The 4974-nt window shown below is 30.8% G+C and overlaps 1 long non-coding RNA gene across 3 annotated transcripts in view; it reads left to right on the top strand.

The window, feature by feature from the left end:
• The window catches only part of LOC117174848, a 21110-nt gene extending 16506 nt beyond the window's left edge, over positions 1-4604 (top strand). For all 3 annotated transcript variants that reach the window (XR_004467381.1, XR_004467380.1, XR_004467379.1), the window contains exon 6: positions 4276-4604. This is a non-coding gene — a long non-coding RNA (uncharacterized LOC117174848). The remainder of the gene's footprint in view (positions 1-4275) is intronic.
• Positions 4605-4974: the final 370 nt, after the last annotated feature.

Below are 4974 nucleotides of genomic sequence, written 5' to 3'. Positions count from 1 at the left end.
TTGAACTACACGTAAAGCTCTGGAAGCATATTTTCCCAGTAGCAAATGTGTGCTACATCGAATGGGTCAACTCGAGCCTAACCTAGAAATAAATCTAACTTATCCTAACCTAACCTCACGAAACACAATTAAACTGATTGTTTTGTCCCGTTGTGTTTGCGGTACTGTTTCATTCAGCTTCGGCTTAACCTACATAGAGGTTTAACCTATCCTAACTTAACAAAACATGACCTAACCTAATCTAGCCGAATGAAATTCAACCACACGTGTAGCTATGTAAGCGTACGATTCTCAGTCTTAAATGTGTGCTATATTATTAGGTTAACTCAATTTTAACCTACAAAAGAATTTAACTTAAAAGAACCTAACGAAATTTTGCTTAACGCAACACAACTAAGAAAAGCAGAGAGAAAAAAATTTTGAATAAAACTCTTATTCATTTGCATGTTTAAGTTACAGTTCTACATTTTAATTGATACAAACATTGTTAGGTTAATTGAAATGGGGTCAATTCTACTTGTAGTTCTAAGTTTCTTCAAATGAATAATGTGCGTCTATATTTTTAACCATCTGTTGTACAATGAAATGAATTTTATTGTGTTACAACGGGAACACTTAAGTTAAGTTGTGTTGCGTTAAGTAAAATTTCGTTAGGTTCTGTGAAGTTAGATTCATTTGTAGGTTAAGATCGAGTTAACCTATTAAATATAGCACACATTTAAGACTGAGAACCGTACGTTTACATAGCTACACGTGTGGTTGAATTTCATTCGGCTAGGTTAGGTAGGGTTAAGTTAGGTTAGGTTAGGTTAGGTCAGGTTTTTTTAGGTTAGGATAGGTTTGACCTCTTTGCAGGTTAAGCCCAAGCTGATTCAAACGGTACCGCAAACATAACGGGACAACACAATCAGTTTAATTGTGTTTCGTGAAGTTAGGTTAGGTTAGGCTAAGTTAGATTTATTTCTAGATTGGGCTCGAGTTGACCCATTCGATGTAGCACACATTTGTTACTGGGAAAATATGCTTCCAGAGCTATACGTGTAGTTCAATAAATTTCTGTTAATTCAGGTTAGGTGGGGTCAGGTTCTGTTGGGTAAAGTTACGTTAAATAAGTTGATATCAGGCAAGGGTTGATCCTTCACAGTTGTCGACATGTTTTTGAAGTGAAAATTTGCATCACTGGCATTATTTTGAAATTTATTTTCCTCAGTGCATGATTTTTCGTCGTTTTTTGAGGTTATGGCTCAACCATGACGTGATGGGTGATTTTTGATACCGAATTTGGATTCAGCGCCCCAAAATCCATAGGAATACGTGTGTCTTGTTACCAGAACCGCACACTTTTTTTTGTGTGGCTGTGTAATTTTAGATTTAAAAGTTTTGTTGCGTTAGCGTTATCACTGCAAATACTGCTATTTGAAATCTTATTTTACTTTTTAGGTTCCTGAAAAGGATAAGAATTTTTTTTCGAAAAATGACGAAAAATGTTATTAATTTTGTTAATTCGTACCTAATGTAATCAAGAAAAATGTTTCCCGTCCTTTAAATTTGTAATGCTCTTTTCAACATTCTTAGAAAATACGTACATATTTTGAAGTTTCAAGTAAAAACTTTATTTTATTGTGTACGAATCCTAAAAAATGATCCGTTTTTACATAAGGTTAGTAAAATTCGTAAAAACTAGAAAAAAATTAGTGATTGAAACTTAAGAACATGTACATTTTTCTTTCCTTTATTAAAAAGGGCGTTCACAAATAAAAACACTTATTTTGGCAACTTTAGGTAAAAACATTAACAGAAGTTCACATTTCGTTATTTTAAAAAATTAAAAGTCTTTTTTTTTAACAAATCAACTTGCCCGATTGTGAAGTCAAAAAAAAAATTAATTTGTTCGTAGTGCCATAGAAAAACATCTCAGTGTCCAGGCAGAAAAATTATATATAGTGTGAAGTATTATATATAATATTCATTTCTTTCATGTAGAAATGTATAAAACAAATGAATATTTTATATAACATTTCACGTTATGTATAAACTACCATTAATATTTCGCCTGGGTGCATTGCCAATGAATCAAATCATTTTGTATTATTTTGGCTCCATTTAAAAAATTCGGTTCAGTGATTAAAGTTATATACCAGAGCCTGCTCTGTTTGGCCCAACTCACCCTTGAGTATCTGTCATTTATCACCACTTCGTTTAATGAGTGAGCGAGAAATGCGTAAAAAGCAATAATTGTTTAATTTGTCACAGAAGAAAGTTTTTCAGAGACAAAGGTTTTAATTTTATAATAAATTAGACCCTGTGTTTACATATTCTGTAGTTTTCTGTACGTAAAACATCTATAATATGTAATACAGAAATTAATTTCCCTGCTGTAGACGATACAGGAGGAAAAATCTGTTAAATATTCAAATTATTTATTTTTTAGATTCTCATTTAAATAAGAAGGTATTGTTTTATGTCGGATAACTTTTGCAAGACTAGTCGGATCGAATTGTGTTTTGGAACGCACAGTTTTCGGGACCAAATAGAAAGATCAAGTGGCTTAACCAGCTGTTTTGGATAAAAATTTAAAAAGTTTGAGCATTTTCAAAAATTTTGAGACCATTTATATATCTTTATAAATTCTATGTGTGGCTATTCGTAGTACTCAAACACTAAAAATTTAACCTGAACATGTTTTTTGAAAAAAAATTATCAGAATTATAGCAGTTTCTTTTTGAAAACCCTACAAGATTTTCAGACAACTTTTCAAATTTTCTTGAAAATTCAAAAATTAAAATTTGGTTTGCATAAAAAAATAATTTTTCATGGGACACGTAGTTTTTGTCTTATTGGTAAGAAATCACCAATTCGTAAAAATGTCACCCATAATTTTTTGATTGAACACCTAGTTTTTGTTTCAATCTTCAAAAGTAACATTAAAAATAAAAAATAATAAATTTTTTTAAAAGCTACACAAAGTAAGAGAACAAATTATAATGCTTGTTGTTCCCCAAAAAGGATATACAAATCTGATATTAATTATTTTGATGAAGGACGAGTGGATTTTCTTTTAAACGTAAAAATAAGAGTTAACACAAAACAAAAATAATTCTTAAAAAACGTAGGGAAGGAAAACGGCAAGAGACAAAAAAATGAAATTATGGCAAATTTTATTGGTGAACAGTTTTTGCTTGTTAATAATAATAAAAATTATAAATTAAGAAATTTTTGTTGCTTAATTAAAATTTTTTTCAAAATGACCAAAAAACATACTTTTTGGATTAAGTCCTATGTACACATTTTTGAAAAAGTTGAATATATCGAACCCGAAATTTCTTTAGTTTCAATTAAAAAAATATACTGTAATTTAGTTTTTTATCGAAAAAAAAATTTTAGTGGTGTTTGCAGCCGTCAAAAATGGTCAATTTTACGTTTTTTGTGCGATTTTGACAACTTGCTTAGACCAAGCTGCCAGACGCAAAAAATGATGGTGCTACAACGGCAAAACAATATTTTCGTAGGAGCAAGCTGATGGAATCATTTTACAGGCAACCCATGAGGGAGTTGTTAATGCATAGAGGAAATTTGTCAATAGCATCCCGGTTTTCAACAAATAGCTAGTGAAGAGTTCAGGTAAGGATTTTTTAGATTTATTGGGGGGGGGGAGCAAATTTTTTATGCCCATGTATGCAATAACAAATATGCCCTCTGATAAATCTAAAAAACTCTTTCCTAAACTTTTGACTAGCTATTCGCTGAAAGAAACGGATTTCAGTGACAAATTTACCCCATGCATTATCAACTCCCCCCCCCACCCCGGGGATGGGGTATGCGTATGAAATGATTCCAACAGGTTATTGCTACGAAAATATCGTTTTGCCGTAATATCACCATAATTCTTTGCGTCTGAAAGCTTGGTCTAAGCAAGTTCTCAAAATCGCTAATAAAAACGTTCAACTTTCCATTTTCTAACGCGCGAAACTTCAACTTTTAAATTTATAATTTTTTATTATTATTCACTATCAAAAACTGTACCTCAAAAAAATTTCCGTAATTTTTGAAGTAATAGGGTCATTTTTTAGAATTTTCAAAAATTAAAATTTTCAAATAAAAAAAGGGAACAGAAGATATTAACTGATTTGAAACAAATTTTTATCACTTTTTTTGAATGCCCAACCAAAAATATTTTTCGTTCAGCTCAAACGATTCGACTAATTTAATTGTTTTCACTTCGCCCTTATAAACATCCAGAAATTCAAATTATAAACAAAGTTTAATCTCCTTTAGAATGCAGACTACCATAGAAGATTTATTACGGAGAGAAGAATCTTCTTTTACGCAGCTGAAATGGCAAAGGAATAATTAGCAAACACAATTTCAATAAAGAAATGAAGTACATTAACGTCGGAGAGGTATATATTGGCAAAATTGGAAAGGCTAGAGCAAGCTGTTTAGTACGTTGTAATTGTAATTTTAGACTTTCTCTAAAAAATTCGGTTTTAGGACGTCGAGAAACTTCGCTAAAACATGTTTTATGATTCGATGCATAATATCAGAAAATTCCGAATTCTATGTAACACCACCTAGAGGCTGGAAACCAAAAATATTTTTTAATGAAATTTTGAGCAATAAAAGTAGTTTTTAATTACATTTAAACGTTTGTTATTTTTCTCACTCTAATGTATACTGTGATATAAATAATATTAGGATATATGTATTATGAAATAGCTGTTATGAACTTGAGTATTTGTGAATATTGTTGTTATATATAAAATAATACCTTTTTGTGATGTTATTACACCCGCTTGTGTAATATCAATCGCAAATGGTATTATTAATTTATAACATCAAAATCACTAATATTAAGTAAAATTATTTATATTTAAATGGCCCGCTTAATGATTATTTCATCCAGTCGTTGGTAGACGCTCTGCTATCCTTTTTACGCCATATTTGTTTCCTTGCATTTGCATCAGCCCCATGCAT

The sequence above is a fragment of the Belonocnema kinseyi genome, chromosome 6 (genome assembly GCF_010883055.1).
Source record: "Belonocnema kinseyi isolate 2016_QV_RU_SX_M_011 chromosome 6, B_treatae_v1, whole genome shotgun sequence".
Classification (NCBI taxonomy): Eukaryota; Metazoa; Arthropoda; class Insecta; order Hymenoptera; family Cynipidae; genus Belonocnema; species Belonocnema kinseyi.
The sequence above is the reverse complement of the archived record's forward strand: the minus strand, read 5'-3'. Positions and strand labels throughout refer to the sequence as shown.